This window comes from Bactrocera dorsalis, chromosome 3 (genome assembly GCF_023373825.1).
Source record: "Bactrocera dorsalis isolate Fly_Bdor chromosome 3, ASM2337382v1, whole genome shotgun sequence".
NCBI classification, from domain to species: domain Eukaryota; kingdom Metazoa; phylum Arthropoda; class Insecta; order Diptera; family Tephritidae; genus Bactrocera; species Bactrocera dorsalis.
This window is the reverse complement of record NC_064305.1, coordinates 59,603,487-59,625,717: the sequence shown is the minus strand read 5'-3', so window position 1 is coordinate 59,625,717 and position 22,231 is coordinate 59,603,487. Positions and strand designations below refer to the sequence as shown.

At 37.0% G+C, this 22,231-nt stretch overlaps 2 protein-coding genes across 5 annotated transcripts in view; both read left to right on the top strand.

The window, feature by feature from the left end:
* The window catches only part of LOC125777292 (maltase A1-like), a 213,632-nt gene that overhangs the window by 138,370 nt on the left and 53,031 nt on the right, over positions 1-22,231 (top strand). The gene's annotated exons all lie outside the window — the stretch shown is intronic.
* Positions 20,261-22,231, top strand: part of LOC105222359 (zwei Ig domain protein zig-8) — a 282,802-nt gene continuing 280,831 nt past the window's right edge. For 2 of the 4 annotated variants that reach the window (XM_049451726.1, XM_049451725.1), the window contains exon 1: positions 20,265-22,036. The gene's annotated coding sequence lies outside the window, so the exon portion shown is untranslated. Of the gene's footprint in view, positions 22,037-22,231 lie in introns of all 4 variants that reach the window. The other 2 variants (XM_049451727.1, XM_049451728.1) reach the window with 2 other exon arrangements.

Below are 22,231 nucleotides of genomic sequence, written 5' to 3'. Positions count from 1 at the left end.
TCTATATTATTCAATTTATTTAAATTTCTACATAGTTTCTGTTTAATATATTTCCAAAGTTGCTTGCTATTATTTACCTTACTAGTGATCTCTTTCCAAATTACAAATTTTTAATTACCTTATCTAGATTTTTACAGTAATTTATATATTTTTTTTTTTCAGTTCAATATTATCACAATTCCTTTTCCACTTATTATACAGTTTTTCTTTGGTACGACATGACTTCATAATGCCAGTAGTGATCCCAATTTTTTACGAGGTTTAAGTTTATGTTTATTGTTATTAGGTTTTATATAAGCATTTTGTAGGTTAGTTTGAATTTTTATCTATTAAGTTGTTAATTGCAATATTAGGATCCTGTATACATAATATGTCACTCCAAGCTACATCTTTACACTTCTTTACCAGTACTTTATAATTAAGATATATTTCGGGTTTCGTACTATTTTTAACATATTGCAATTTTAGTGATAAATTGATTGATACCATTTGATGAAAGAGGGTTTAACGGCATGCAAGAGCATATCACACAAATTGAGGCAGCTCAGCAGCTAATCACAGATGTTAGTCTCTACTTATTTTTTTTCAAAGATGTATAGCGATAGCTAATCAGGGCAAGGAACCTAACCCAAATAGAACCAAACGTATCCAGAGCTGCAATGGTAAAGAACTAGAGAGGGCAGTACACACCGCCATTACCTGGCATTGGTACATCTAAAAGTTGCAACATTAGCTTTGGAGCAAAGGTCAGACATGAGAATAGGAGAAATCTCAGAAAACAAATTGGGCCTTCTACAAGCAGATACTAATAGGAAAGAGTTTTAGGCATTGCGCGTATGAAAGATTTTGTGAGAGGCGTGGGTATATTAACAAATGCTCTGGAAATCTATCTATCGAACGCCAGTGGAATGGGTTCAGCAGCTCGTTGCGATGTTCATAACGGTAGTTCTAAGAACCACCCCAACGACCACTTTTGGACTAGTGGTAAAACGTGTCATATACATATAGTCCTCTTCGCTGATATCTGTGTAGCAAAATCGGCTAAACGTCTACTTGATATAGGAAAATATTTTTTTTTTTCAACATATATGAGCTAAGTCGATTTTAGCCGTATCTTTCTCTCCATCCGTCCACTTGTCTGTAAATATGATGACTAGCCCCTCATTTTTTTTATATACATATATCCCTTTAAAATTTTGCCCACACCTTTTTCTTCTTATGAAAGTTGCTCATATGTCGGAACCGTCGATGTCGGAAACTATTATATATGTATGCCAAGCAAACTGAATGGCAGAAAAAATATCCTTCAGCGGGAAATTTTTAAATTTTATGATATATTTTCACGAAATTTGGTATGAATTATTTTCTAAGGCAGTGAAGAAATAGTTTAGACCGAACCTCAATACATAGAATCAAAGTGACCGAGCGAAATAAAAATTCTTGTTTTGTTTTCTTTCTTTTTCCCAGATTAGTGGTTATATTTCCTATACCTGGGATATTTTGCCACCACATCCATATTTATATTATAAAATCCAAAAGTTTTATTTCAAGCTAAAATTGAAGAACGGAAACTGTGAGCAGCTGAATCTTTTCCTAAAGATGATCCGTTGCACCATTCCGGCTACAGTCCGCTGAATGTTGTCTTTGAGCTCCTCAAGAGTTGCTGGATGATCGTTAAAGCGTGAGATCATGGCGACCATTTGATTCGGTCGTTTTTTTGGTAAAAGTGATCGTCAGCGTTAAGTTAAGTTCGTTAAGAAATGGCAAACCGTGTAGAACACGACAAGATTTTCACTACCAAAAGAAAACTTTTTCAAATACAGACTATATGTTTCTGTATATGTTAGGACTAAGCGTTAACTAACCGGTGAAAAAAGGTGCGTGGAGTCCCTACGCGCGATGAAGTTATACTTCTTAGTGATATTCAGAAATGCATATCATTTTGTATGAAAGAAAACTAGAAAAACTTAAATTCACATTTTATAAATTTATTATGTACATAAAATGAAGAATAAAGCAAAGTCTAAATGAATGAATTTTGACCCAGAAAGTAGTTCCGTCTGTTCGTTGCGGAAGAGAATATGCAGCGTAATCATCTCTCTTTTGTTCTTCTCCAATTTGGCTGCCGGATTGACTTGTGAAGATCAATTTTTGTTGGTGACAAATTCATATGTGTACGCATATGTATGTTTGTATGCTTGTGATTTATTTGTTCGGCAATGTATGCAAATATATGTACATATAAGTATATATGAATGTATGAACATGCAAATCAATGCGCGCACATGCGTATACATACACTCATATGAGCATGTGCAGATACACAAGATAGGATAGAAATGTATGCCTTTTAATATCGTATACTATACAAAATAAATATTTTTCTTACTAATAGAAATTAAAAATAAAGAAAAATATTTATTTTTATAGTATACGATGTTAAAAGCAAAAAATTTAAAAATTTATTCTGTCGGGATTCGAACCTGGGACCTGTATTAGCATCTTGACCTTCCAAGCGCTTACCACTAACACCACCATTGACAAATAGGTTGCGCTGACTTAAGTATGATTTGGTTATGAATGCAAGAAACATACGATGGTTCTAATAATTTTGTTTAAGTATAAAAATATACATACTTTGTAGAACATTTGCTTTCGCAATAAATTTATCACAGCAATACATATGCATGATATGTATATACAAATACATAACATTGCTGTGATGCCCTGAGAAGTATAGTCTTAATAAATTCATTATTAATTTTTTGCTTAACTAATAGAAATTAAATTTATCACAGCAATATTATGTATATGTTTATGTATATTGCTGTGATAAATTTATTTTCTATTAGTAAGAAAAAAATATTTTATTAGTATAGATTTCCAAAAGCACAGAAATGATTCTGTGAATTTATTCATTAAAATCGCCACTCAGAAGTCATTTATCCCTTGTAAGCGAGCGATTTTCTTAAATCTGACGCTCCAGATAAAACCATATACCTCGTCCTCGTGGGTCAGTTTCAAAAACCACAGAACTGATTCTGTGTGATTCTAAAGGCCAACGCAGAGTATTTCAACCAAAACATACGTAAAACAGTTGAGAATTCGCAGAAATGAAAGACAAACGAAAGAAAAAGAAGTATAACTTCAATAATGCACAAGCATACAAACATACATATGCGCACACATGTGAATATGTCACCAACCCAAACTCGAAACATTGTCCTACAAAAACACCAACAGCATAAGCAAGGAACATGGTGTTGTGTTGTTGTGTCGGCCGAGCTGTGCCGAAAGAAACGATCAAACGATCGCCGATTGTCACGCTTCGCTTGCTGCTCGCACGTCTTCGCAGACAAGGTTTGCGTTACATTCATATGGATGGAGCGAGGTTGCGCAACTTTGCGTTACTTTTTATATGGAAGGTTGCGCAACCAGAATCTATCGCAACCTTTTTCCGGCGTCATATAAGAAGTATAACTTCAAAAAAAACATAGGCAATGAGTATCATGAGTAGAAAAAGGATAGCACCGCCCACCTTGAACACTGATGGCTATAACATTGGAACGTAAAATTCATTGAGTTATCTTGGCGTTATTATCGATACAAGACTCAGTTTCGAGGAGCATATTGCAAAAGCTGTGGTAAGGCGGCTACAGTGGCTGCAGTGCTGTCGAGAATCATGGCTAACATTGGCGGCCCAAGCCAAAATTGGAGAGCTCTACTAGCTAAAGTTAGTCAGTCAATGCTTTTGTACGCAGATCCGCTATGGGGGACAGTCCTGCGTCAAAAAACATGTACCAAAATAGTCGGCGGACGCGAAAAGAGAAAAAGACAAACGCAGAGTGGCAAAAGCAATGAGATGAAGCACAGAAAAGAAGATGGACGTATTAGACGTATAGGCTAATTAAGAATGTCCGATTGACAGACAACACACTTTGAGATAGACTTATACTACATATATATAACGCAGTTCTTATCGAGCCTTGGCTGTTTCAAGGAATACGTGAATACCTGTCTGGTCGTGGACCCGAAAGCAGTGTACTTTAGCCGACAATATGAATCGTGCATGCGGTCCCGGTTCTGCGACAGAGAACCTGAAACCCCGGAGCACCTGCCAATCGACTGCATCGCAGTCTGTAGACGCAGGTCTTGGAACCATATTTCCGGATAGGGATAACATCGACTCACTACCTCCCAGCAAAATACTAGAATTTATCGATTTGTTGGGGCTTGGTGAGTCCCTGTGAGTTAGGAGAGGGCACAATAGACCCAAGGTCGCAGTGCATACCTCGATTAATTCTATCTATCTATCTATCTATCGTGCATGCATGCCAATTCATCTTGGCAGTCTCTCTGGAAGATTCCTACTTCGGAAACAAAAAAAAATCTCTAAATAAAATATGACCACAAAGAGCTCTCAAAATCACGTCATCCCTGTTGGTATATGCTGTACATAAATTATTCGAAAATAACTATTTGTGCCGAAGAATTACCATATTAGTATGATAAATTTTAGTTTGGAGTAACGGCGAAACAAAGCAGGCAAACAATACTTAAGAACTCTTGCTTCGTAGTTAACTCGACACTCGGCCAAACTTAGGGCTCACAAGAGCCGAATTTTTTCTTTCAAGAGTAAATACCGCAACATGTTGAAAGCCATAGTAGTCTTTTGGTGCAGCTCTGTTTCTGCACGAAGATAGGAAAGTGAGACAACTGCAATAGGGAGGGATCACAAATGCTCGAAAGAGGTTTTGGTTAGGCTTTCTATTTTTTTACCGTTTTATTTAATTCCGTCAATGTGTACCGTTATGTGAAATTGAATGCATCCGCCTCAGTACTTAACATATTTTGAGATGCTGGACAAACTTTTTACAAAGTCAGTTGCGTGATTTTATACAAAGTAGCTCGTTAACTCATCCATAAATTTCGGAGTCGCCGCTATATATCAACAAGCCTGTTTCATTTCTTGACTTATGCCAAAATGCTTTTACTTCCAAAGGTGGAGCGGTGGGAACGCACTGAAGTGTGACTATTTTGGCGCGCATTTTTCATTACCGGCGATTAACTTGCGCGACAGGCGGGCATTTATTGGACACATATTTTAAGGCGTCGACACCAGTCATTTATTACGCTCACCAGAAAAGAATTGCGCTATGTTGCACGCCACCGTTATGCGTTCTGCGGTGATGACAAATAACTCCTGCTGGCAAAGAAAGCGCAAAAAATGAATTGAAATGTAAAAAAAAGCTGCCGCTGAGCAGAATGATAGTCAAATTGTGTATATTTGTGAAATATTGGCGCCATTTTTAATACATTTTGCTGTAGAATACACACGCACACACGCTTGGGTGTCATTCAACCACACACCAATACAGCCACGTGTTATTCCAGAGTTGTTGTTGCAATATTTTGTAATACACGCCATTGCTTCTAAATAGAAATAAACTCCTACATTTATGCGGTTACTATGCGCATGTGTGTGTGTGTAGCTGTGTAGCGCTGCTTCCTCGTTGAGTTGTGCGCCTCGACACACGATGAATGCCATCATAAAGTCGTTAATGTTGTGCAATGTGTTGGCAACATATCGAAGTTATTTATGTTGCACGCTCCTGATGTGTTTACTGCCACTTGTTGTTGTAGTTGTTACTACTCTTATTGTTGGTTTTTTGTACGTATCCAGTTCTCCAGCTGCCTTGACTCTATCTGGTATTTTGGTTTGCCAACTCGCCTCGGTCTGTGGACATATTTTAAGCCTTTATTGTTGTTCTTATTATTGTTGTTGCTAATGTTGTTATTTTCACTGCTACTTGTGAAATTGCAGCAAAATTTAAATAAAGTCATAACGATTTATCATAAACTTAATGATGTGTGTGTATACATCATGTTTATGTAATACACGTGTATATGTGTGTGTGTGTGTGGGTGTATTTTCGGTGCTGATGGTATTGCAAATATATAGCAAATTGGCTAGTCTATTACTTCTCGTTTAGCTTAGATGTGATTTCCTCGGTTAGCTTCACAAGCTACGAAATATTTCACTTGGACTGCTGTGCTGGGAGAGTTGCTTAATTTGTTTCGAATTTGGCCAAAAGGATATTTTTTGGTATTTTCTGGTAAGCTGTATGATTTTCATTTAATTATAAAACTATAATTTCCTTGGTACTGGATGATATTTTTGTTTATTGCTGGATATTTATGGGGCTAACTGAGACAATCCCTGGGTTATACGTATGTCATAGTGACTTAATATGTACTTAAGTAGGAATTGATGTGGGCGACACAAAATACCTTTATGTCTACTCCTACAAAATGCTGTTACAGAGTTCACCTAAAATTATTCGAGTTAACAGGTGATAGATGGCGCTATTAGAATTAAATCCATGTGACTTTTATTTAGCTCTAACTTTCAGTAGACGAGTTTAGAAATTTGAAAACTCTAACTATTAGAGATTTAGCCTTTTTAGTGAAGCAACATACAACGAGTTCCTAAAAAATTTTGGTGACCGTAAAGTAAAGTTCTTCAAGATAGCTGTGACTCTAAGGATATCAAACAAATATTTGGGTATGAGAAAATTCTATGCAAAGTGGCTGCCGTGAGCTTACTTTTAACAAAAAAACACGGCGAGTTGATGATTTGGAGCAGTGTATGGAGATACTTAAGCCTAAAACATGGCTTTATTATTTCAGTTCGTAGCGCAACCGATAGTCATCAGTGTGAACTGCATATGATGAACCCACACGAAAGCGTGGAAAAACGCTACAATCGGTTGACAAGGTTATGCCGTCTACCTTAAAAAGGAACAATCATCAACAGCGACTATTATATAGCGTTTTTGGACCGTATATAGCACGAAATCGTAATGGTAAAAATCCATGAATTGGGCTGCGAACTGCTTCTGCATCCACCATATTGTGCAGATCTGGTCTCCAGCGATCATTTCCGGTTCTAAGATTTCAAAAGAAAAGTTGGGCGTTATTTATAATCATTATATTATCCTTGAAGAGAACTACGTTGAATTAAAAATGAAATGAATTTGGCCAAGAAACCGTAATGAAAAGCGAATTTTAAAAATATACATCGCGTGTTTTTCGAATCGATAAATTTTTTTCTTCTGTAAGTTTGTAGTACCGCTGGTGACATCTGTGATAAATTTCACGTCAAAATATTCATAAGTATCTGAGATACTCGTTGTTTTGTGAGACCTAAAAGTGAATTCTTCGATTTTTACTATGTCTGAATTTATTGAACAAATTAGTGCGATCCTTACGCCACAATTTCAACTAATACGTGCCGCAACCACCGCATTCGCCTGATTTACCTTCGTGTAAAAACTGGATGGTTGGAGTCATGTGTAGAAGTTCACACAATTTAGGAAAGTTTTCTTATTGCCATTCACTTGGGAGTGGCCAGAAATATCCTCTAGGTAGACTAAGAACATCCGTTTGAAGGCGAGCTAAACTGAGAAGGCAAAACGTGCTCTCCACAGGGTTGTGTGTTGGGTTTGTGACACGCCACGTAAAAAACAGTACTAATGAGAATTAAACGACAGCCTCAGAGGAGAGACCGATATGGGATAAATATGGAAAGCAGAGGGAAGTGAGACGCAATTGCAGACAGAGAAAGAAAGAAGCCGAATTTCGTGAGTATGGAGAACTTGAAAAGCTGGCCGACAGGGGTAAAGCTCAAAAATTCTACGAAGAGATTCGGCGGCTAAAAGAAAGTTTCAAGACCGGAGCATACTCTTGGAGAATCCCCAAAGGTGATCCAATGATCGATGACCAAAGCATACTAAAATTATGGAGGGAACACTTCTCCAGCCTTCTGAATGGCAGTGAAAGTACAACGACAGCAGAAAGCGAACCCGATTACCCAATCGATGACGTTGAAGCAGACGTACCATTGCCCGACCATGAAGAAGTCCGAATAGCAATTGCCCGCCTGAAGAACAACAAAGCAGCGGTGGCCGATGGCCGTGCTGTTCAAACACGGCGGTGAAGAGCTGACAAGGAGCATGCATCAGCTTCTTTGCAAAATATGGTCGGACAAAAGCATGCCCAACGATTGGAATTTAAGTGTGCTATGCCCAATCCACAAAAAGGGAGACCCCACAATCTGCGCCAACTACCGTGGGATAAGCCTCCTCAACATCGCATATAAAGTTCTACCGAGCGTATTGTGTGAAAGATTAAAGCCCACCGTCAACAAACTGATTGGACCTTAGCAGTGTGGCTTTAGATCTGGCAAATCAACAACCGACCAGATATTCACCATGCACCAAATCTTGGAAAAAACCCGAGAAAGGAGAATCGACACACATCATCTCTTCGTCGATTTCAAAGCTGTTTTCGACAGCAAGAAAATATAATAAGGAAATATTCAGTTCTATTTTGATTCAATTCACTCATTTGGTTATGAGCATGTTTGGGTGCCTGTACTGATTAGTTTCATATGATATTATGATATCAATTATTTATAATGTCATTACATATTATTAAGTACGCACAATTCGATTGTTTTTAACAATAATCTGTTAAGATCTCCATAAATTGTAGTTGCCACTAATAGTACTCATATTAATTATAAGAAGAAGCCACCTCTTTAAGCTGTTGTCGCCGAAAATCCACTCAGCTCACCACTGAAGTAACCATAACAACACTGAGCCGTTGATGCTGGCTGCGGTTGTGCGAAGGGTACTCGCCGGCGAAGTGGGTGTAGATGACTGAAGCATGCAATGTACATATATGGAAACATATACATATGTAAGTGCTTACACACATAAATATGTGTAAAAGTAAGGGCGTGTGTATACTTGATTGTCAGTTGCGAGTTGAGGCCTGCTAATTTTAAGGCACCAAACTACATATGAGCCCATGCTGATGAACAAGTGAAAGCTGCAGGCTATTTACATACAAACATAGATACGAACATACCATTTATACGCCTCCCGTGGCCTGTGTTTAAAAACTTATTTATTCGCTGCATTTTGCTTTATTAAAATCGCCTCGTTGCTTCCACTCATCCGCCTCGGCCGCGTCCGGCAAATCAGTCTGCATGTAGCCCTGCCAGGCAACATGACAAACCCCTGACAACCATTGAGATTTCACAGTTCAAAGCACTGTTTTTCATTATTCGCCTTTACTGCCTGCCATTGCTCCACACTTTAGTTGGCAATATTGGTGCTACACTTCCGACAACTTTTTCGAATTTACTTCCACTTTTTTTGCTTTTGTTTTTGTCGTCTGTCTGCGTCACAGTTCAACTGTTTTGCTCGTACAACTCGTGATGTGATTTCATTGTCGTTGTTTTTGTTGTTTTCGCATTCATATGGGAAGTTTTATTCTTTTGCAATGTGCTTTTCATTTCTTGTCTTTTCATTCGGTTCTTTGCCATTGTTTTTGCGTTGTATTCTCTTCTCTTTTTGGGCGGCGAAGGAACGGCTGGCAGCTCTGGTGAGAGGGTTAAATAAGTGATTTCAATTAAAATTGTTGAACCTTAACTACAGTGAATGGCTTCCCGGACTCGTTTAAATAAAAATATGGGTTTGTAAACATACGTTGGTTGTTTTTCTTGCCTTCTCTTTTGGCTTATGGCTTGTGAAGGAATAGTAAGCAAATGTACGACGCTTCTCAGCTGCATGCATGGCTTAGAGGAAGTTTATACGTGCAACAACAAGGATAATGGGAATATATTGGTTGCCTTTAGAGCTCTACCCTGGTAATTTTGGACTTGTTAAGAGGCTAATCGGCACGCAAAGTGAAACTTATTTTTATCTTTTCCAGGAAAAAAAGGTTCCGCAAGCCCGATTTATTAGTGATCTAAGGTTTATAGATATTTCAAAGGTTCCAAAAGTTAAACGATTTGATGGTTGCCCAGAATTTTGTAAGTTTGGGTCATACGGCTGTTAGTTACTAACAAGTATACTCGATGTGAGACTTTTATTCGCAAGAGACTGGATCGCTTTATATCGAAATATTGGTCAATATTATTTATGCTAACCCTAATTTCAGGATGGTTCACTGACAGAAAAAGTACTGTTATACATGTTGGATACATCTGAGCCCAATCAAGAATTTCCTGCATAGTTAGTGGCCGGTGAAGATTATCTATGACCGGCAAAATTCAGTCAATATTTTTTCCAAATTTTGATGGAATTATTGTCGTCGATTATCTCAAACATAGTAAAACGCTCAATACACGATATTTTGCACCATCGACTGGATGACAAGATCAAATTGTGGTCATTGCTACAAACAATCCGCGACGCAGCTGAATCCTTAACAGGTTAGGGCAATTAGAGACATATTGTATTAAACGAGTTACTGAGAGTATAGTTATTGACGGCTTGCATAACCTAACCTAGTGAGACTTAGTATTGGTGCTACGGACATCCTTCATTACAGCTTGGATTTCCACAAAATTTTTTGCAAATTTATATTGTTACTGTACGCTTTTGGTTGACAGATGTTTGACAGATGAAGGCAAACCGAAAAACAGACTCCCATTACAAACCAGTTTACAAACATTACGCCATATGAACGGACATCTTAGAGTTTATTTGCGAAATAATTCTTGTTTCATTGCCAACCATTCATAATGTAAGTAAGGCCGTAGCGGTAGGGATTAAACATACCCATTGACAGGTGTACCTAAACTATTTCCTCACTGTGGTAAGACCCTGAGAATAGTATAGGGCGTACACCAGATAATCCTTTTCGGAGGGATTCTAAAATTTTAAGACCGCTTCCTAACAGAATCCACCGCTGCTGAGTTAACATTTAATGGTGAACCTGACCTGGCAAAGAAAATGGAGAGAAATCACAAAATAATGAAACTTCAGATTAATTTAACAAGCTGGGTAGTAAAGTTAAAGAGTTGGAAAAAACGATGGCTGGTCAAGGGCACGTAAACCAAGCAATGCGCGATCTACTGAGTGGTATAATGAGCCTGTATAACAAAGCCAAGAAACCGGAGAAAAAAATTATGTCATCATATATAATTAAAAAAGATTGTCCGTCATATGCTGACGTTCACGGGAAGATAAAAACAGGCAGTGGTCTTGGAGAGTTAGGTTCAAAAGTGACCTACATATGGAAAACTATAAAAGTAGACCTAAAAAAGATAATAACGGCAAGCGACTTCAATGCATGGTATACTGTTTGGGGTAGCAGAAGTTTGAACCATCGTGGTCTCATTTTAGAATTCCTGAGCCAAACGAACCTCACGTTGATGAATAGTGGCATTAAAAATACAAGCAATAAATAAATAAAGATTCTATAATAAACATAATGTTTGATAAAAACACACTGAGCAGATGCATTCAGTGGGAGGTGTCAGACATATGCACAAATAGCGATCACATGGCTATAATGGTTAAAGTTTTGTTATTTCGATTCTTCACAAATTCTGACGTTTTTGAGATAGTCTGTAGTGCGGCTAAGGCATCAAGCGAAGATGCCACCAGTGCAGTGCGCAAGTAACTAATCGCAGAATGCGCAGTAACAATGCACAGGACAAGACACCAATAATTATTCAAAACCAGTATATTGGTGGAACGAAAAAAAACCACGCTCAGACTCTGTCATCAAGCCAGACGTCGCCTATCGTGTAACCAAAATAGCGCAAACGAAATTGAGCGTAGGGACGTAGCAAACTCGTAGCAAAAGAAGCAGTTTCGAAAATCTCTGTGAAGAAGTGAACATAGACCCCTGCGGAACTGCCTAAAAAATTTGCATGTCAAAATTTAAAAAGAGGTCACAGCAGCCTAATAGGGCATCTTTTATGAGAATAGTACTCGTGTAATTATTTACGACACACCACCCAATCGCATACACTAAGCAATGAAACGAAGCTGCCGAACCACCTTTTGTTGGTCACTTATCAAATATGGATCTTAGCTAAAAAATTAAAAACAAAACAAAACGCCTGGAATAGATGACATACCCAACAGAGCCCTAAAAGAAGCCATGTCTGTAAACCGCAGTTTGTTTGTAAATATATACAATGCGTGTATAATAGAAAATGTGTTCTTCGACCCCTGGAAGACACATCTTTCGGTTTTACTCCCAAACCCTAAAAAGCCACCTGAAAAGCTGTCAACTTATCGACCTTTCCGTATGCTCGTCTCGATAGATAAAGTTAATGAAAGCATATTAAGAAATTGCGTGGAGTTAGCAATCCAAAAATCGACGGTTTATCAGAGAAACAACACGGCTTTATAAAAAAGAGGTAAACTATTGTAATGCAAAATGTGCAATTAGTGGCAAAAGATGGAAATGTGGCACAAAAAACTATTGCGCTCTAATTATCTTATATGTGAAGAATGGGTTCAACTCTGCAAAATGGGCAAATATACGAAATACGCACCTGCCAGTATCTTGTAAATATTGTAATGAGCTCTTTTGAAAATAGGTGATTGTTATTTGCACGGACGAGGACACTCAGAGCTATAACATCTACGGTAAAGCTCGGTATTAAGCCCTCTATGAGGATAACCTCATAGTGGTAGCAGTGGCTAAGCATGGCCGGGTGACCTCCGAATCAAATGCGATGATGACTTACAACAATAAGTTTAGAGCTGAGCTGAAAATGGTAGTCTTGCTCAAAAGCACAAGGAAGGTGGAAAGCACCATAGGGAAGTGCGAGATTACTTCACAGCTACAGTTGAAGTATGTTGGAGCAGTTTTGGACTCCTAGATAAAACTTAAGGAACACTTGGCGTATTCTTTGGACAAAGGAAACCAAATAGTATATAATGCTCTATCGATAATTATGGCTAAGGGGCTTACACCTGCTATAAAAAAAGTAAGCCACAGAATGTTTCACAAAGGATGGTATTATTTTACTCTCAATAAGTGAAGTACGTAACATCCAAAGGAATAGCTGACATCAGACCACTATAACATAAAGCTGCCAAACAAGCTGGCTGCTCAAAATCAAGTTCTTGTATAGACATTTTTCATTTGACGAGATATCTTCACTGAATTTGGCATGGGTTATTTTCTAAGGTAATATAAATATAGTCCCTGTCAAAATTGTTCAGATCGGACAACCATAACATATAGCCGCCATACAAGCTGAACGATCAAAGAAATCAAATCAAAGTCTTGTATGGAATAATTTTCTATTTTCTGGCTATGGATCGGTCCACTGCATTGTAATTTGTATCAGCCGTCCATCTTCAGGCTGATTTTTTAAGAAATGTTCAATTTGTGGGGTTTGTCATGCTTATTCTCCTTTACTTATATCGGTTCGTTATTTGTGATTATATTACTGTTATACCCTGTGGACGATGCTGCAAGTGTATAAGCATTTGATTATGAAAGGTAAACGTTAGAAAACAATTTGATTTAAACTCCTTTTTTGCTAAGGAATTAAGATGTATGTCCGCTCTCATAAACTCTATTTTATTTTAATGTCTCACACTTTATTTTCTATGTTATCAAATGCTTTTTACTTGGCGATAAAAAGACGCATGAGCAGGTAAATGAAAAAAAAATAAAAAAATATATTTCTCGGTGAAGCTTATAACTCATACGCACTGGTGTCACATTTATGGCAGCCAGGAGCGGGAGCTACTGCTTTTTCAGCACAGCGACTTGAAATTAATAAGTCAGTAATAAATTTTCTGCATGTATGGGGGCCTCATATACTGAGACTTAATTTAACGCACAAATACACATACAAACATAAATACGAACATATTAACATTGGCATTAAACAGCAATATGATGCTGCTTTAAAGGCTAGTCCAACGCTAAGTGCTATGAAGTTTTGCTGCCTACCAATTATTATATTTTCTTTCTACAATTATTTTGCCAAAGCAACGTATGTATCAGTTTTTGAACATGTGTATGTGTGCGCGCGACAGCAGTCACGCGTCGTAGCTTTCGTGCCAGCTGCTTGCTTTGTTCTTTTTGCCGTCACGTCACTTGGTGATTTTCGTTTAGCTGGCTCAATATGGTCGTCATGACACTTAATTAAGTCACTTTGATGCATGGCAAACATATGTCATAGCAATTTTGACTTTTGTTTCATGCTCCCGGGCGCAGATGGTCGTTTGTTGTGTAAGTTAATAAATTCAGTTAACTGTTATTTACACTATACTTATTATTTACGTAATTTAATTCTTTATTTAGTTATACGAGTATATACATATATGTGCGCTAAAATATCTCACGAACTTTTCCTTCACTTCATTAAGCCAAAAGTGTCCCGCTTTCAACCTGTTGCTTTTCGAAATTACTTGCGTTACGGAGATCAACGCCTGAATCCTCCAGTGCTTTTTCTACATTCGCTACTATATATTTTTTCACCGAAGCATATGAGTTCTACTACTTACAGACAGAAATTAAGTACAAGCTTGTATTTGGGAAGTCTGTTTGGCCCTTTTTTGAGATATTAATATAAGAAACTTGGATGAAAGATGAAGTCACCACACAACTACTTCATTAACTTGAAGTTATCACTCATACTCTTACATACCCCTGCCGTTTTATGCCTTTTCAAATACAAAATATGGTCACCCTATGATAATACTCTCCATGTAAACAACTACAGAAGCAAAAGGCTTAAAGAAAACCTAAGAATGCGAAGCGAATAATATTTGAAGGCCTTATAAGAATACAATATACTATAGTAGAATATAATTTAATTTTAATTTGCCTCAGAGCTTGAGGCAGACTTTATACCAAAGCTATCGGACTATTTTCGAAACCTCTTAACCTCATACTAAAATTTCATTTTGAGTTTCAGCCATTTAAAAAGTAATAGTAGTAGTACTAGTATAACAATCATTTTATCTTTAAACGCGTTTTTCTCGAAACCGCATTTTTCGAAATTACTGGAGTGATTACTCGGAGACAAATGATCCGATCGCTATAAATTATATATATAATTAAATATCTTCTCCATACGATTAGCCTCTAGTTTTTTGATCTAATCAAAAGTCGAATTTTGGCAGGCCAAAAACGACCATAATTTTGGGTGAAATTTAACTTTTTTTTCAACATGCCGCCATTTTGTTAATTTTTAATTTTTTTATTAGCCCGTTTTTAGGTTTCATCAACATCAACAGAGAAGGCTACAATCATTGTCATTTCAAAAATATTTAATATTTTCTTTCAAATTTTTTTTTGTGTACTCTTAAAACATGTATAAATATACCCGCAAAATTTTAAAACGATTAATTGACTAATTTTGTTTTTTTTTATCCCAAAAAATGCCTTTTTTTACGCTGTCACACTAGGTGTGCCCCTTAAATCAGTTCACTCAGCCATAAGTTTATATTTCGATGAATTTTGACATTTACTGACGATTTTTTTTTGTTAAAATAAAATTTTTTGCTAAGTCGTAATTTCAATTTCGATTTTGCTAAATTTTTGAGTTTTTTTCAGAATATTCAAAACAGATATTGGGTAGGCGAAAAGTCGTTTCGTATTTTAAGAAAAGTTAAGTTGAAGTTTCATTAGACATACGAAAAGACCTTTTCGACTACTCAATATTAGTTAAAAAAAAAAAACTGTGAAATGATTATGACCTGAAATTAGCTTTACCACTAAACCACTTAAAATTCCATTTATGCTCTTATAAAAAATTACATTAAAGACACACATCAAATTTCAAACCGATTAACACCATTAACCCTTTAAGCATCAAAAAAATAGAAAATACAAAAAATTTAATCGCCAATCGCAATTATTAAGCTGAATTTTTTTTTAAGCTTCAGGTTACAAAAGTGCACATTTAACTCGCCATTTTTTCTTTACGAATGTATGTATATCTGTATGGAGGCACCTATTTTTTATCCATAAATAATTGTAACTATTTTTTATTTTTTCTTATGTATGTGTGTATGTGTTTATTTGCTTCGTATTTATCAGATAGTTGTTTGCATGAAATTGCATTGTTTACTCCCTCCAAAATTTCTTTTTCAGATGAAAATTGCGACCTGCATCTTACCCGAGTTGATATCGTTTTCACGATATGAGTTAAAGAAACCAATTTTATTTTTACTCCGATATGCGTGCCTTTATTGAAATTCTTAAGAACTAATTTTAATATAAGATCTTACAGCTATTTATACTAGTGAAATGCGGCTGCTGTTATCTGCTTGAAACTTCTTTGCTGTAATTCGATATCCGTTATCTTGCTATCACTTGTTTGTTATACGAGTAGAAGAGATGCGGAGGTGGTTATCGCTGTGGATTATTCTATTGCCAGATGTTTGTCGTTTATATGTTGAGAATGAATTTCTAGATAATACATGTTTGGTTGGTATTATAATAATAGTCCATTTCTATTGTTCGATTGATAGTGCATGTCAATCATCGATTTACATAGTTCTTTCAGGATGTATGTTAAAAGATAAGATGTATGTGAGTGTGTGTGTGTGACCCGGAGCGAGGCTATGTCGTTAACTCCCGCCACACAAAAATTGAACACTCGAGGCGCTTCCGTAAATTTCTTCAAACATGAAGAATATCTAATGTATAATAATAAAAAAATTTGAGAAGACTTTTCAAATATATAAGAATAAATCCTAAAAGTTTCATTTCAATCTGACATTTCTTTCCTTTCCAAAAAAAATTCTTGAAAGTATAGATTTTTTGAAGCCTCCGAAGCAGGCTCGCCCCATAATGACATTCGGGAATTATCTTTTGCTGATAATAAAGTGGTCTCTGGGACCAATGCGGTCAGTAATTTCCCTAGTCCTTATTTTCCTCATATACATATGTAAAGATTTCTAATCTTGATCGGTATATAGCGATCAATGTGTCTTATATTAAAAAATGTTACGATAGTTTGGTTTACACTACGCGTCACCAGGTCAGCACATCTTCATTAGCCTAAAACAATAGCATTTGATTTTTTGTTATTATCTTATTTAAATAGTTCTTTTGTAATATTTCGTAGTACATTGTTTAAAGAGTAATAAGGAACCCTTTACTATGATCGAAGAGAAACTAGAAATATCAGCTGGCACGATGCGTTTAACGGTGTGGGAAGCCATCTTTTAATATCGTATGTGCGAACTGCAATTTTTATACTCTCGCAACATATTAGTCACTTTTATTCAGCTAACGGTTGTTTGCATCAATAATATAAAATATTTAGATATATTAGGTTGTCAAAAAAGTCTTGCAGTATTTTTGTTAGTTGGCGCTAAAAGCGCGTAGTTCTACTTTCATTCGTCGCATCGGGTCATGTTATACCGTTTTGGAAGGTTCATTTCACGCGCTAACACGTGTTTGATTAAGTGTCGTTTCTTTTAGGTTGTTCGTGAGTTTTAGCGTCGCAAACATGGCGCAAAATAAAGAGAAAATACGGCATATTTTACAGTTCTACTACGATAAAGGCAAAAATGCATCTCAAGCCGCCAATAAAATTTGTGTAGTTTATGGACCCGATACAGTTTCCATTTCCACCGCACAACGATGGTTTCAACGTTTTCGTTCTGGTGTAGAGGTGGTCGAAGATGCGCCACGCTCCGGAAGGCCTGTCGTCGAAAATTGCGATAAAATCGCTGAATTGGTCGAAAGAGACCGCCGTACTAGCAGCCGTAGCATCGGTCAAGAGCTGGGCATGAGTCATCAAAAATTCATTTCAATTTCAATAAAAAAAAATTCAATAATAAAAATACCGCAAGACTTTTTTGACAACCCAATATATTATAAAGAATCAGGATGACAAGACGATTTAACTTGAGTAAAAAGTAAGATATCAAGATTAAACTCCGTGCATGTATTCCTCTGGGAAAAAAGAAGACGATTTCGTAGATGAGTGTAACTGGACCAGTGTCACGCCCGCAAAACGCCATTAAGGAGTCAGTAGGGTAATCTTTTTAAACATTTTTTTTATATTTTCTGTTCTCTTATACCCTTAGAATTAATGTAGAAACCCACTTTACCATTGGAAGGTTTCGAAAAAGGCCCAAAAATAATAATACCGCTCGACGTTCGGAGCGCTCGGAGTGCACACCTGGCACTTTAAACGCGTTTTTCTCAAAACACACTTTTTTAAACTGGCAGACATGATTCCGATCGAACTACTCAACCGATTTGCTTAAGTTTTGTTATTAATATTCATAAAGCGCCTGGCTATCGTCCGTACTAGATTCATAATTTTTTATAATTTATCGACAATGTTATGACAAAATTTATGTGAATAAACTTAAGGAAAATTAAAAAAAAAATTAATTATGTTTTTATTTATCAACATTTTTTCATGATTCATGTAGAAAAACAGATCAGATTACCCTACTGCCCCTTAAACGAAAACCTATGAAGTGCCATTACTAAGCGCTATATTAAGATATACAACTGTGGGTTGGTACAGGGCTTGCTCTAGTCCCCATATATGAGTTGGTAAGACTAGTTCTGGCATAGATACTTCGAATACAAACAAGCATAAGTTAATATAAGTAATACTAACCTACTGTATATCAAATACCCAATAGAAATTATTACTTGTTAAGGCACATCAACAGCTCTATAAGTCCATAAAGAATTGGCAAAAATAAGTTACAACGCTATCGATACACAAGAAAGTCCTGTGGGCTAAGCAAATTCTCACACATATTCTTTGGTATCAACTGCAATTATATATGTGTATATATACAAATATATACATGTGTATGTGTGCAAGGGCTCGTTAAAGGCTATTGAGTTGGAACTAAACGTGGGAGAATGTTGTAAGTAAGCGGAGTAAAAGGAAGAGTGTCATCATGTGATTGCCAAATGCCGGAAGCAGCAAAACAATGCCAGCGACAACTGAAGCAGCGGCAGCGCCAACGGCGGCGGCGACGACGCAGCTAATGCTGCCGAAAAAGGAAACGATACAAGGCGAACTACTTACAAATGTGTATAAATATATATATATGTTCGTATGTTTATATGCGAATACACAACTTTGTCTGATAGGAGAAGAAAAGGCGAAAGCAAAACAAGTAAACGAAAGCAAAATACTTAATGAACAAAGCTGGTAAGTAGTTCGAAGTAAAATCAAAGAGACTCACAGAAAACAAAAAAGAAAATATGAAGAGAGTGAGAATAAGCAAAGCAAATTTGTATAGTAAGTTTTGTGATAATTGTAGACTATAGAAAGAGAGCATGCCATATAAACTTAAGAGCAATGGAAATTGCCCTAAGAGCTTTTGTGTTGCGTGTTAGCTGAATCACGGCGAATTCGAACGAATATGATGGAAAATGAGTTGTACAAGATGTGCAATTTTAAGGAGGCAAAAAGAGGCACAACACAAAAAATATTTGCTTAAAATGTAACACAGAGAAATGAAAAAAATTGTTGTTGCTTTCAGAAGTTTGTGCTCAAAGATTTTCCTGATAAATTGTTTGATATATTTTCAAACTTTCAATATTTTCTTTATTGCTTGACGCTTTATTAACAAAAGAATAGTTCTTATCTTATTTTTAACCGAATTTCCAGCTCAAAATTATATTTTTAAAACAATTTGACGAATAAATTCTCTTTGAAAACTTTTTTTCCTGCAACATAAAGTCGAAAGCTCTGCAAAACAGCTGTGCGCTGTCGACACTCATACACATACAAACATGCGGAATTATTTATAAATAGAAAATCTGCGAAAATGGGAATGTATTTATCAAGAGGTGTGTGAATTCTGTAGTTATATCAATGTACGACTGAATGGTCTGTTTATGCTTCGCACGAGAAGCTCTACGAACACACAAACTCACTCCAACTACAGCATAAGCACATATGTACATTAACATAAGCAGGAGCTTAAGGAGCGCACGACCTACCAAAAAGTAGGATAAAAGCTTTACCGAAGAAAGTCCTACAATCGTTAAATATAGTTAAGCAAATTTGAGAGCATTTGAGAGCAGCTAGGTGAGAGAGCACACAACTGAGACTCCACTGCCGATGTAAGAAACCCTCAGCAGCTAAATTTCATTAACAACTCTGCACGTTGTTGAGCCCACTAATTGACTTCCTTGCTACTACGTTGACGTTTGAAGCGATTTGGCCAGCAAAGGCCACTCCATTTCAAGTTGAGCCGCTGAAATATGGTGCCGTGAGCGATTTTTACGCTCCCGCGCTCTCATGCTCAATCAACGAGTTGCTTTCGGTCGGTTCGTCGGTGTGCGTATATATGCGAGAGCAGCGCTTGCACGATTGCTCCAGGCTTGCTGTGGCACAGCGCCGAGCGCGCACGAAGTACGTACGACAGCCGCCTCCTAAATGTATGCCACACGTACGCATATACTCCCGCATTGACGTTTCGCTTCCACTCGTGCTATGTGTTGCGCTGCACGGGCGTACACCAGGACTAGTCTACGGTGAATACTCGATGATAGCTGACCAGTGGCAACGGCTGTCAACGCACGACGTTAGTTTGACGCTTAAAAAGCGCATCAACCAAACCGGTATTGATATTTTCAATGGCCCACAGTTTTGGGGCAAATTGGTGAAAAAAATGGAAAATTAAATTTTCGAAATTTACTCAAAAGCGATTTTCAAAAGTGACTTAGTGCGGTTTGTGCTTGTGTATGGTGGCTTACGAACGACAAAATTGTCTGAAGCACCTCAAATTTCGGTAGAAAACCCTGTGCACGTGCAAATAAATTCGCAGTACAGTGGTGTGCTCAATCGTGAGTGTGTGTGTTGGTTTGCGGCGTATAAAGTTTGTGGCACATACAGCGCTATAATACCACATTGCTATAATTCTGCGTGTCAGTGCGTTAACGTTGTGCGACGCGGCTTTAAAACGTTCTTACTTTATTTTTTCCGTTTCTTCCTTTACCTACAACCTACGCTCTGCCACAAATGGTAAACGTGTGCGGTATTCGTGCGTTTCGTGCGTGTTACGTTGTTTGCTTTTGTTTTTGTAGCGCTATCTGTTAGTATTAAAACGTCAAGACCTGTGGCAGCTGGCAAGCAGGCAGTGCGACTTGAAAAGGAAACAAAAAAAGCATAAACCCTAAAAGTATGCTATGAAAATATGAACACTGTTATTGCGAAAAACAAGAAGCGCGTTTTTAAAAAAGTATAATAAACAAGAAAAAAAACAACAACAATTACAGCTTGACACCTTTTTGCGCACACATAAATCAAATAGTGCATCCGCTTGCGTGTCACGCGTGGCACGCTTACCAAAGCAACCTTTTGCACAATTCTACACAGTGCAGCGCGAAAAAAGTGCAGTTGTACAATTCGCATTCGCATTCACAATCACAATCGCATATTCGTGCTGCCGTTCCGGTTGTTGCAACACAAACAAAGCAAGTTCGCATTTATTATTCATAAAGTCAAATACTTGTGTGCAAAACAACAGCAACAACACGCAGCGCGGTGTAACGGCGTGTAAAGCAGCGAGCAGCAGCTATATGAATGTCTAAAACAAATAAACACAGCAAATAAAAACAAATAAAAAACGCACTTGAGTGCGAGTTTTGAGTGTCACGCCTGCGAGCACATTTCGTTGCATACTTTTCAGCGTCCGGTGGGCTTTGTTGCCATATACATACCTATACCCATACTCACATGCAAGTGTAGCATTGTGTAGGGAAACGCAGCGCGTTGTTAACCTAAATATGCACGCCGAGCAAAAGGCGCAAAAAATCGCTAGCATGAAAAGGAAATAATGGCAGAAAGTCAAAAAGCTGTGCCACATAAAGTGTCATTGCCATTTGTGTTGTTGTGCGGCGCATAAGAAAGTTGTGTAATAGTAATTAATATAAATGCAAATGCCATAAATCACAGTGTGCTAAAAAACTGCTAGAAGCTGGCAAAATTTTCCTTACAAATGTGTGCTGTTTGATTTGGAAAGCGTACGCTTGTGTTGCATATAACATAGCACAGCATAGCATACCGTACAACATAATAAAAAATACATAAATTGTTATCTGTGTCAACGGAAGTGTGCGCAGTTTAATTTTAATATTTACTGCATAATAAATCAGCGCATTACACTTTGGTTGTGTTCAAATATGAATTAACAAAGAAATAGTTTATCAGTGTTACACAAACTACAAAAAAAGCTCAAAATTCTAGCAACAAGTAAGTGAAAATTTAATTTAAGTACGAATTAAAAGGTTGTTTAATATTTATGTGTATAAAATTCATATGAAATTTATTTCTTTAATTACACATGTGTTACCATGTTTACTGCAAGGTCACTAATTACTTAGAAAAATTCAATATTAATAACTAAATTGCGAAATTCTTGGATTTTCCATTAGCACCTGTATATAT